Source organism: Rhinoraja longicauda, chromosome 16 (assembly GCF_053455715.1).
Source record: "Rhinoraja longicauda isolate Sanriku21f chromosome 16, sRhiLon1.1, whole genome shotgun sequence".
NCBI classification, from domain to species: domain Eukaryota; kingdom Metazoa; phylum Chordata; class Chondrichthyes; order Rajiformes; family Arhynchobatidae; genus Rhinoraja; species Rhinoraja longicauda.
In genome coordinates this window covers 45343513-45356809 of record NC_135968.1, presented here as the reverse complement: position 1 = coordinate 45356809, position 13297 = coordinate 45343513, and positions in this window count along the sequence as shown.

Sequence of the window (13297 nt, the reverse complement as noted above, 5' to 3'; positions counted from 1 at the left end):
TAGAAAAATTAGAGTCAGAATAGTTGAAAAGTGCAGATTATTTCTCAGCTACTTGGCATTTATCTGACATTTGTTTTCAAACATAGAGAAATGTGTTAAATGAATTTTGGGTGAGAGAAAATTTGAATTGTAAGGTTACTTACTGTTAAATTGAAATAGTGTAATCAAGAGAGTAAAAATAAAGAATCGTCAAAAGTGCAAAATGGTATTTGTATTTCTAAAGCTTGCTTATATTATAACCAGTAGTTGAAAATAAATGTCTGCAGACATTGTTCATGTTTAGTTTTGAAGTATTCTGAGGAATGTAGGTGTTTTGTTAATGGTGAAATGTTGCATATTTGGAAAGGGGCCTGTATGAAATTGCATGATTTTGATAAGAAATGTATAATTAAAGGAAAATGCTAAAAATGTGAATGGAATAATGATAAAAATTGTTCAAAATTGTGGACGGTTGAATGATAATTGATAAAGTTGACAAAGGGACAGAAATTCAGTATTAGTGTAGAAGCATAAAAAAAGGAATAGAAAGGATATTTTAACATTGTTATTGGTTATGTAATGCTTTGCCAATATGGCAGTAGTAGCCAGTTAAGAAAGCACAGTAAACCCTCATTTTATTGGACCCCTTTATAACTGATTTTGGATATAGCGGATGGCCTGCCCAACCCATCCCCGGCTCCCACCGTCTCCCCGGCCGATTAAAGCCCTGGCTTCCGACCCCACTCCCGACTCGTAAGGTGCACCAGCGAGCCCTTCTTCACCCACGGCATGGTGTGGTGACACGGCTGTTGTTGTGGCATCTGGGGACAGCGCTTTCTTTGGGCCACCGACAGGATGTGCACAGTCACCATGGAGCTCCCTTCCTTCCCACCTGCTGCTGCTTCCTGTTGGCCGATACTTATCCGCTCGACTGTTGCCACCTCCTTCTCCCATCGTTCTGTCCACTCAGCCTCTTCCTCCCACCGCTGCTGCTTCTTTGTCCGCTCCCTGCTCGACCGCCACCTGCTCCGGGACGTTTCAGCGCTCGGTGCGGATCGGCCGCGGGGACTTCCATCACCTTGCGGGGACTGTGCGGGTCAGAACACATCTTGTCATTGGCAGCAGCCTGAAGAAAATGCTGCTCCCAAAGGCTACAATGTGAGCCGCAACTACAGCTGTGTGAACCGCTGAAAAAGGACTCACTGGTGCAGACCAACGGCATCTGCGCCAAGTTTTAAGCTGAAATGACACAGAGTGCTGGAGTAATTCAACAGACTGAATGAGTCCGAAGAAGGGTCCCAATGTCACCTGTCCATATTCTCCAGCGATGCTGCCTGACCCACTAAGCTCAAGCACTTTGTGTCTGCTTTGTGTATCCTCTGCAGTTCTTTGTTTCAACTACATACAATGATAACACCTTACTCAGTTACAATGAACAATCGCTAATAACAGACACCATCCCCCCAACAATGATCCGTTATAACAAGGGTTTATTGTATTCGGTAAATAAAAAAGTGTCTAAAATATTAAAGTTAAAGTTACTACGTTTATTTCTGTTTAAGATATTATATTAAAATTGTATTCATTATTATTTTAATGTAAAGACATATTAAGTGTTATATATTAACGTTAATGCATTGAAATTATAGCACATTAATTTTAATTGATTTGTTCTTTCAATTATGAAAATTTTGATATATAAATCACTAAAAGTGTGGCGTCTTCCTTAATTTGTTATTCCTATTGTAACAGATTGAGGCATTGAACCTAACCAATATTGTTATCTTAATAATATGTTTTTTCATATTCATATTTTTTTCATATTTCAGATACAGCGTGGAAACAGGCCTTTTCGGCCCACCAAGTCCGCGCCGCCCAACGATCCCCGCACACTAACACTATTAACACTATCCTACACATACTAGGGACAATTTTTATATTTACCCAGTCAATTAACCTACATACCTGTACGTCTTTGTTTTGCCTTGTATCACAAGTTCTGCGTAAATGTGGATTGACAGTCTGCTGCAAGGTTTCTGATCTGTTTAACACAGATAGGCAAAACTAATACACTTGGCCTTTCTTAACATCTTAATCCAATTGCAAAGGTACAATGTACAAGCACAGTGTTCTGTGGTATGGTATAGAAATGGTTTTAAACTGCAGTTCTGCAAAATTGTTTGCTCATGTCCTAATGATCACCAGTATAGAAAGAGCAGAACTACCACTTGACCTATTCTCAGAAAAGATTTCTGAACTAAGTTTATTTTTGTATCTATAAGAAGAAATGCCCTGTAATGAAAGAAGAAAACCTGTATAAACAAATTTGTCACATTGTATTTACACATTCTGCAAATGCTGCGGTTAGTTGTCTCCAATTCCTGAGAAAACATTTCAACCATTTCTGATTTGAAATGACCTTTTATATGCTGTTTAACTGTACCTATTAATATGAAGTCAAACTATCATTCAACTAGACTTTAAAACTTGCAAATGCAAAATTTAGGAAACTTAATGCTGTTAGTTTATATCTTTGAGCAGTAATATCAACCAAACACCTGAAGGGTCTTGACCAGAAACGTCACCCATTCCTTCTCTCCAGAGATGCTGCCTGTCCTGCTGAGTTATTCCAGCTTTTTGTGTCTATCTTCAGTTTAAACCAGCATCTTCAGTTTAAACCAGCATCTGCAGTTCCTTCTTACACCTTATTCCACTTACTTAGTTTTGCTTTCTGAAGGGACAAACTGATTTTTTTAAACGCGGATAATGCCACTGAGAAAAATGGTGCAGAAAGAGAGATTACTAGAACTGGATATCCAGGTTATTGAATGGCTGAAGGCTTATGTATGTCGAGAGTGACAAGAGAGAAAATCATGTAATCAAAGGCTCCCTTTAGCAAAGAATTGATAGCAGTAAGAAGTGGATGTAAAAAGCTGTGGATGTTTTGATTATTGAGAGTGAGGTGAGAAAGGAGCTAGTGAAGGCAATGTTTTGCATCCTGTAGCTAATGATCATTATATCATGTCATGATATCCACCTATTCATCCAAACGAAAATAAAACAACCAAAACAGAAATAAATGTAAGGATGAAAATATTAAAATTACATGGTCCATTACATATTGAACTCAGTCATGGTCACCTATGGTTGGGAGGCAATGAATAACTCCTTCAAAAAGGAAGTTCAGTATACCAGGAACTTGGCCATGTAGAGACATTTTTTTGACATTTGCATCAAATTATTTTTTGAGCATGTGAAGAGGCTGAAATTAGATTCCACCTGAGACTCTGAGGGAAGTGGTATCTGCTTGATAGGCTATTGTTACTTTAAAGTAGCAATTTAATTATAAATCAAAAATCATCTTTTGACATTGGAATGACCATTTTCAAGTCCTTCCTTTGTTATATATTCTTAAATAATTTATAACAACATTGAAATGCTTTCTTAAATATCCTTGTAGAGTACATATTGCCATCCTCCTTCAATGAGCGTGAGTATACAAAGTGTTCTTCAAACCAGAAGATTTAAAGATTAAGTTTAAATCCATCTTTAAAGCTTGGTTAAATTCCCAATCCAATTCAAAGCAAAATCTGTTTGCATCCACAAATGTGTGTGGCCTGTTGACTTGGCTGCATCATATTTCAGTATTGCCCACAGTTGCAAAATTTCAGTATCACGGCAGGCGTACCAGTGTCATAAAATCAGGGATGTTACTTTGCTCTGTCATCATTAATGTGCTAATGGAATTGCCTATAACTCATTATTAAATTCAATCAATTTTGCCACTTATGTAAAAATTGCTCTCAACTTGAACTGAAAATTAACTATATATAACCAAAATTGCTATGGGTTGCAAGGGGCAATGGTCCCTATGACAAGACAAACTGCAAAACGGCACCTAATGGAATTAGAATAGAATAGAGGCATCAAGTACATTTCTGGCAGTCGCAAAATCTAGCAAGTTAGAAGAATCAAATGTTAGGGTACTTAACCTGAAATGAAGCCTATTCCAATAACACTGCTGCGCTGGTCAAGAAGGCACAACAAAGACTGTTCTACTTAAGAACACTGAAAAAGTCTGGTCTACCCCAACAGCTGCTGACGACCTTCTACCGCTGCACCATAGAGAGCATCCTAACGCATGGCATCCCTGTGTGGTACCTCAGCTGCACGGAGGCAGAAAGGAAAGCTCTACAGCGGGTAGTCCATAGAGCTCAGAGGGCCATCGGAACACAGCTACCAGACTTGGAGAGCATCTACAACACACGATGCCTCAGAAAAGCCACCAGCATCCACAAAGACTCTTCACACCCCTGCAACAGTCTGTTCGAACTCCTTCCATCGGGCAGACGATACAAGGCCTTCTACGCCCGCACCTCCAGACTCAGGAACAGCTTCATCCCCAGGGCCATAGCTGCTATGAACCGGTCCTGCTGAGCCGGATGGCCACAACGCATAGATCAACTTGCACTTTACCCTGTGTAAAACTGTTACAATTGTTTCGTTTCGTTGGGTTGCTGTTGTCTAAATTACTTAAATTATTGCATCGTATGGGAGGCGCATTCCCAATCTCGTTGTACCCCTGGGTACAATGACAATAAAGATATATTGTATTGTATACTGTATTGTAAACATAATATTTATACTGTTGAATAGCTGTTGAAAGCCTTAATATGGACCAAAATACACTTTTCTTGAACAGTATTCATACTTTCTTCCGTTTATGAAAAACCTTCAACAGGAAAAACATAACAGAGTGCTTCACAGAAGTAGAAGGGAAACCTGGACACAATATTAGAAGAGGGGCGATTAAAAGCCTGGTGGACCATGAAGGCTCTGAAAGCAGGAGGAGATGAAGAGAGTTAGGAATGGAAGGATCATAGGGAACCCTGGCCATCCACAGTGTGTTGAGGCCAGAGTTAGTGGAAGAAACAATGAGGTAGTACTGACAAGGTACAGATGCACCTTTGATTTAAATACAGAGGGGACTTCTGTTATTGTGTCCTTAGAAATCAGGTTGATGTCAGCAAATGCAAGGGTGATCGAGTGAGTGGTATGTGCTGTTGAATAAGACTGGAAGCAGAGGTAAATGCTTTTGAAGGAAGCAAAATGGGTGGGAAGACCCATTACCAAAGTTAATTTTAGGGAGATGTCAGTGCCATGGATGATAGTTTCAGTGGCTAAGGCACTGAGGGTCAGGAAAGCAGCTGGATAATGTTAGAGAAATCAAAATAGATATAATTTATGTCCAAAACATGGAGCCCAAAGCTCAGCAATACAAATAAGTTGAATATACTTTTGAGTAAATGGCTGGTGAAAGGGGTTACAGCAGTTAGTGATGATAGAAGGAACAGGTCCTCCTAAAGTTACTAACTTGTGAATACCTCGTGAATATAAATGAGTGTTTGGGAGAACAGCAGGATGGATTTACTGGCTACTCTGGGCTGCAGGATTCTTCTGCTGAGTGGGAATGTGGTATGTCTGCATGTGTCTCTCCCCCCACCCACCCCTCTCACGGTGCACCAATCGGACTGGGTTGAACCAAGCAGACCTGGGACTGCTAAGTGGACACATTCACTCATTCACTGAGGCTGGCTGGTAACCACTGTTCTTGTGCTTGCCCGATCTCCTGTCACATCTGCTTCTGTGATCGTCAGCCCCATATGGTTTTTTTCATTTCTGACTTATGAACAGCTCGGGTTAAGAACTTCTCCCAGGAACGGAACCCTGTCATAACGTGGGGACTTCCTGTAAAGGGTTTTGGTTTTGCTCATATCAGGGTATAATTGATGTTCCTGGAAGGCACATAATAGGTATGCAGTCTGATTGCAAAGATGCAGCGGAAAGATTAAGAAATAGACCTCAGAATAGGTAGGAAGTGTTATTTCCTCATGGCAGATCAGAAAAGAGTGATTGAAATCTTTTAGACGACGTGGCCAGGTAGGACTAGTGTAGATGGGGCATCATGGTTGGGCTGAAGGGCCTGTTTCTGTGTTGTATGGCAATGACTATCTTTGAAGATATGGAGGTAGCAAGAAATGGTATTGGTTGATGTGTGTTGGCTGTATGTGAGAATGAAAGCAAATAGGTACACTTTTGTTGAAGCAGAAAGCTTTCATTAGTGGATTCTGGATGTTTGGTATGCAGTTTCCTTTTGATAAGGGTCATTGTTATAATAGATTTTTGATTCCTTTTACTTGCTATTAGCAGTGTACATGCACCGATCCAAATCTGTTTGTTGCTCCAAAGCTCATATCACTCACCACGGAGAAAACGTCCACTTTTTGTTGGGCTCAGCATCAAGCATCTCCAATATCTTCATATTCAATGCCATCAGATGCATCTTCTCTTTCCTGGAGCTCGTCATTCGAGCGCCACCAATCAGATTCCTGTTGTTGCCGTAGCATTACAGTGGGTCATGTATAAGGTAGTAATGCTATCTTTGTCTTGAAAATTGGATTTATGTACACTTGGTTTGTAGATCAGTGATGCGTTTAGCACCAATGCCATTTTAAAGGTCACAAAAGTTGTTGTAAAATGAAAACATCCCTGCTTTTAAGTGTTTGTTACCATGGTTTGCTTTGCTTTAAGCACTGACCTCTGCATTTCATAAGAGCTAACTGTTTGCTAGGCTTGCGTCTGCTGTGACATTAGTGCCCCGACTATGGGAAACGTGGAAACGTCGGAGATGGAAGATATTGGGGTGAGTTGAGGTAAGGGGGTCTCCTGGGGAACAAACCCTTACAGATGGTGGGGCTCATCATGCCTCTTGCCGATGAGTGATCCCAAGAGGTTGCAATCAGTGTCTCCTAGATCCAAGGGTTGGTGAACAGCACTGAGCACTCCATTGACCCCTTGGAGACTAGCAGTCTGTCCGTCTTTTTTTTTGTTGAGTGTCGGTGTTGGGATGATTTTTATATATATTTTTTTGGTTGTGTATGTGTGGGAGGGGGTGGTGGTGTGTGGGGGGTGGGTGTGGGTGTGGGTGGGTGTGGGGAACTTTTCTCTTCCTCACGGCGCGGGGTGCGGCTCGGCTGCGGGGCCTAACATCCCCCGGTGCGGCTCGGCCGCTGGACTTTACATCCCGGTGCGGCTTGGCCGCTGGACTTTACATCGCCCGGTGCAGCTCGGCTGCGGGGCTTAACACCGCCCGGTGCAACTCGGCTGCGGGACTTTACATCGCCCGGTGCAGCTCGGCTGCGGGGCTTAACACCTCCCGGTGCAACTCGGCTGCGGGACTTAACACCGCCCGGTGCGGCTCGGCTGCGGGACTTTTCACCGCTGGTGCGGCTCGGCTGCGGGACCTAGCTGCGCAAGGCTTGGTCGCGGGCCTTTCATCGCCCGGTTCGGCCGCGAGACGTTTCAGCGCCCGGTGCGGGGACTGTGCGGGTCGGTCGGGGACGAGCTGTCTGTCCGTGGGCGTGGGGAAGAGAGGGGAAGTTTTGTTGCCTCCATCACAGTGAGGGGGTGTTTGGAGTCACTGTGATGGACGTTTGTGTTGGGGTCATGTGTCTTGTGTTCTTTTTTTTTTCTATGACTGCTATGTAGTTTCGTTCGGTACTTCGGTACCGAACGACAAATAAAGCTCTGTTATACCTGTTATACCTGTTATAATCTTTCAACATGGCTTCACTATAGATTATATTTTACGGTCATGAGTGTGATTTTTTTCATTCGGTTTCTTACATTAAAATATTTTCATGGTCCTGAGATATGATGGGGAAAAGAATTCCGTGTTAAGATGAATCACAGGTTCAAACATCCAAATGGCAGGAATTGAACGCTGTTTCTCTAAACTAAACCAAACCTTCTTGTCAAATTGCTTCACAGATTTTTAGTAATTTTTTTAAATCTCGCCATGGAATGTGATCATAACTGTTAAGACAGTTATTCGTCTAGAAAATAATTTCTGTTCACGGTGCATATAAATTATTTGGATGAGGGAATTGAAGGTTTTGTGGCCAAGTTTGCAGATGGCAGGAAGCAGTAAAATGGCTGACCTTAACCCAGATGTTTGCCGAGGGAGTTAAATAAGCTGGAAAAGAAGCAAGAATTCTGTATTCTCCCCTCCTCTGATTCCATATCGTGGCCATTGCACATGGTCATAGATGTCCCATGCTGCCAGCCATGCTCAAGGTGTGACTGCTAATTGGCAACAGTTCTAGAAAGAACGTCAGGTCAGGCTGTGCTGTACATCCTGTGTAACATGATAGATCTTTTACATCTCATTGTGTGAAACTGAGAGGTTTTGTTGGATCAGTCTGTGGAAACTATTACGAGGACAACTTTGGTGAGAATGCACAGGGCAAACTTTCCATCCGGGTCCCGACCTGGTTCTTTGAAAACGCAGCAAAAGGATCTGGCTTGGAAAATGACTGACCAAATGTTGAAGAGGTTTCCTGGAAAACATTTATGGGCCATCTGAAGTGCACTCAGTCTGACAAGGCCAAGTGGAACGACTGTTACCATCTGTCGGAGAGCACGAAGCAGAGGCTTGACACAAAAAGTGGAGTAGCTCAGCGGGCCAAACAGGATCTCTGGAGAAAAGGAATAGGCGACGTCCATCAGTGACCTCAATTACGAATCAATAGGTGAAGTTTCGGGTCGAGGCCCTTCTTCAGACCCGTCCCGAAATGTCACCTATTCCTTTTCTCCAGAGATGCTACCTATCCCGCTGAGTTACTCCAGCATTTTGTGTCTATCTTTGGTTTAAACCAGCATCAGCATCTGCAGTTCCTTCCTACACTAGGCAGAGGCTTGCATGCCAGAGATCAGAGGGTTCAACCAGCCAATTGGTTGTGAGCCTGCCTCCCAGATTGCACACTGGAACCCAGTGAACCCACAAACTCACTTTGAGGAAGGACATTCTTGCTATTGAGGGAGTGCAGCGTAGGTTCATGAGGTTAATCCCCGGGATGGCGGGACTGTCATATGTTGAAAGAATGGAGCGACTGGGCTTGTATACACTGGAATTTAGAAGGATGAGAGGGGATCTTATTGAAACATATAACATTATTAAGGGATTGGACACGCTAGAGGCAGGAAACATGTTGCCGATGTTGGGGGGAGTTCAGAACCAGGGGCCACAGTTTAAGAATGGGTGGACCATTTAGAACAGAGATGAGGAAAAAAAATTTCACCCAGAGAGTTGTGAATCAGTGCAATTCTCTGCCTCAGAAGGCAGTGGAAGCCAATTCTCTGGATGTTTTCAAGAGAGCTAGATAGAGCTCTTAAAGATAGCGGAGTCAGGGGGTATGGGGAGAAGGCAGGAACGGGGTACTGATTGTGGATGATCAGCCATGATCACAGTGAATGGCGGTGCTGGCTCGAAGGGCCGAATGGCCTCCTGCATCTATTGTCTATTGAACAAAGGAGGAGCCGGCGTGGAGGGACCACCATGAGGGAGAGGAGAACAAAGGAGGACCTGGCGCGGGACACTTTGTAACTTTGTCGCCGCCCTTTATGTGGCGACCCTTTGTATACCTTGGGTGTGCAAAACAAAGAGTTTCACTGTGACTTGGCACATGTGACAATAAAGCATTCATTCATTCATTCCGTGGAAGAATCAATGACAGTGTGACTGGCAAGCTCAGCCTGCTTGTTGTTATCAGAAATTGAGTAGTAATTCCTACTCTCAATTCTCTATCCTCTATCTAATCTTTCATTTGCGAGTACATTATTCTCAAATGTTTGAGTATATATCTTGAGCAGTGGTTTATTACACAAGTTCTGAAAATCCAAACATGCCACATGCACTGATTTCCCCCATATCTAACTTCGACATAGATTTGCCAACCATATTTTCTTTCATTAAACTGTGATTGACCTGGACTAACCATGTAGATGAGGACTATATTTAGATGAGAAGCAGCTGAACGTAGATTCAAATGAAGCATGAAATGGTTGGGCCAAATGACCTGGTCCTGCTCTGCATATGTTATTGAACACAATCTTAAAATGAACCATTTGACATTGATCCTTGATCATCACCTGCTCTGATCTGTCGTTTTCACACCTTACCCTTCCATATCTCGAGTCTCCCTATCCCCTGACACTCAGTCTGCTGAAGCGCCTCGACCTGAAACGTCGCCCATTCCTTCCCTCCAGAGATGCTGCCAGTCCCGCTGAGTTACTCCAGCATTTTGTGTCTATCTGGTTTAAAACAGCATCAGCAGTTCCTTCCCACATATCATTATCCCTTTGTAGACACAAAATGCTGGAGTAACTCAGCGGACCAGGCAGTATCTCAGGAGAGAAGGAATGGGTGACGTTTCAGGTCGAGACCGTTCTTCAGACTGATGTCAGGAGAGGGGGCGGGACAAAGGTAGGATGTAGTCGGAGACAGGAAGACGGTGGGAGAACTGGGAAGGTGGAGGGGAAAGTGAGGGACAGAGGAACTATCTGAAGTTGGAGAAGTCAATGTTCATACCGCTGGGGTGTAAACTGCCCAAGCGAAATATGAGATGCTGTTCCTCCAATTTGCGCTGGGCCTCACTCTGACAATGGAGGAGGCCCAGGACAGACAGGTCAGACTGGGAGTGGGAGGGGGAGTTGAAGTGCTGAGCCACCGGGAGATCAGGTTGGTTAAGGCAGACTGAGCGAAGGTGTTCAGCTTGGTCTCGCCGATGTAGAGAGGTTGACATCTGGAACAGCGGATACAATAGATTAGGTTGGAGGAGGTGCAGGTGATTTTGTTGATTTTTATGGAATGAGTATACAGAGTGATACAGCATGGAAGCAGTCCCTTCGGCCCAACTTGCCCCCACCGGCCAATATGTCACAGCTACACAAGTCCCACCTGCCCACATTTGGCCCGTATCCCTCCAAACCTGTCCTATCCATGGATCTGTCTAACTGTTTCTTAAATGTTGGGATAGTCCCTGCCTCAACTACCTCTTCCGTATCCCCACCACCTTTGTGTGAAAAAGGCACCCCTCAGATTCCTATTAAATCTTTTCCCCTTTATCTTAAACCTATGTCCTCTGGGCAAGAGACTCTGTGCATCTTATCGAAACATATAAGATTATTAAGGGATTGGACACGTTGGAGGCAGGAAACATGTTCCCAATGTTGGGGGAGTCCAGAACAAGGGGCCACAGTTTAAGAATAAGGGGTAGGCCATTTAGGACGAAGATGAGGAAAAACTTTTTCAGTCAGAGAGTTGTAAATCTGTGGAATTCTCTGCCTCAGAAGGCGGTGGAGGCCAAGTCTCTGAATGCATTCAAGAGAGAGCTAGATAGAGCTCTTAAGGATAGCGGAGTCAGGGGGTATGGGGAGAAGGCAGGAACGGGGTACTGATTGAGAATGATCAGCCATGATCACATTGAATGGTGAGTAATTATTGAGTAATGAGGAAGGGTTAGTTAGCAGTCTTGTTGTGCGAGGCCCCTTGGGCAAAAGTGACCATATGGTGGAGTTCTTCATTAGGATGGAGAGTGACAAAGTCAATTCAGAAACAAGTGTTCTGAACTTAAAGAAAGGTAACTTTGAGGGTATGAGACGTGAATTGTCCAAGATAGACTGGCAATTTATACTTAAAGGGTTGAGGGTGGACATGCAATGGAAGGCATTTAAAGATTGCATGGATGAACTACAACAATTGTTCATCCCAGTTTGGCAAAAGAACAAACCAGGAAAGGTAGTGCTTCCGTGGCTAACAAGGGAAATCAAGGATAGTATTAAAACAAAAGATGAAGCATATAAATTAGCCAGAAAAAGTAGCATACCAGAGGACTGGGAGAAATTCAGAGTCCAGCAGAGGAGGACAAAGGGCTAAATTAGGAAAGGGAAAATAGATTATGAAAGAAAACTGGCAGGGAACATAAAAACAGACTGCAAAAGCTTTTATAGATATGTGAAGAGAAAAAGACTAGTTAAGACAAATGTAGGTCCCTTGCAGTCGGAAACAGGTGAATTGATCATAGGGAACAAGGAGATGGCAGACCAATTGAACTACTTTGGTTCTGTCTTCACTAAGGAAGACATAAACAATCTGCCGGAAATAGCAGGGGACCGGGGATCTAACGAGATGGAGGAACTGAGGGTAATCCTGGTTAGTCGGGAAGTGGTGTTAGGTAAATTAATTGGATTAAAGGCCGATAAATCCCCAGGGCCAGATAGGCTGCATCCCAGAGTGCTTAAGGAAGTAGCCCCAGAAATAGTGGATGCATTAGTGATAATTTTTCAAAACTCTTTAGATTCTGGAGTAGTTCCTGAGGATTGGAGGGTAGCTAATGTAACCCCACTTTTTAAAAAGGGAGGGAGAGAGAAAACGGGGAATTATAGACCAGTTAGCCTAACATCGGTAGTGGGGAAAATGCTAGAGTCAGTTATTAAAGATGTGATAGCATCACATTTGGAAAGTGGTGAAATCATCGGACAAAGTCGGCATGGATTTATGAAAGGCAAATCATGCCTGACGAATCTTATAGAATTTTTCGAGGATGTAACTAGTAGAGTGGATAAGGGAGAACCAGTCGATGTGTTATATCCGGACTTTCAGAAGGCCTTCGACAAGGTCCCACATAGGAGATTAGTGTACAAACTTAAAACACACGGTATTGGGGGTTCAATGTTGAGGTGGATAGAGAATTGGTTGGCGGACAGGAAGCAAAGAATAGGAATAAACGGGTCCTTTTCGGAATGGCAGGTAGTGACTAGTGGGGTACCGCAAGGCTCGGTGCTGGGACCCCAGTTATTTACAATATATATTAATGATTTGGACGAGGGAATTGAATGCAACATCTCTTAAGTTTGCGGATGACACGAAGCTGGGTGGCAGTGTTAGCTGCGAGGAGGATGCTAGGAGGCTGCAGAGTGACTTGGATAGATTAGGAGAGTGGGAAAATGCATGGCAGATGCAATATTATGTAGATAAATGTGAGGTTATCCACTTTGGCGGCAAGAACAGGAAAGCAGAGTATTACCTGAATGGTGGCCAATTAGGAAAAGGGGAGATGCAACGTGACCTGGGTGTCATGGTGCACCAGTCATTGAAAGCAAGCATGCAGGTGCAGCAGGCAGTGAAGAAAGCGAATGGTATGTTAGCATTCATAGCAAGAGGATTTGAGTATAGGAGCAGGGAGGTTCTGCTGCAGTTGTACAGGGCCTTGGTGAGACCGCACCTGGAGTATTGTGTACAGTTTTGGTCTCCTAATCTGAGGAAAGACATTCTAGCCTTAGAGGGAGTACAGAGAAGGTTCACCAGATTGATCCCTGGGATGGCAGGACATTCATATGAAGAAAGACTGGATAGACCAGGCTTATACTCGCTGGAATTTAGAAGACTGAGGGGGTTCTTATTGAAACATATAAAATT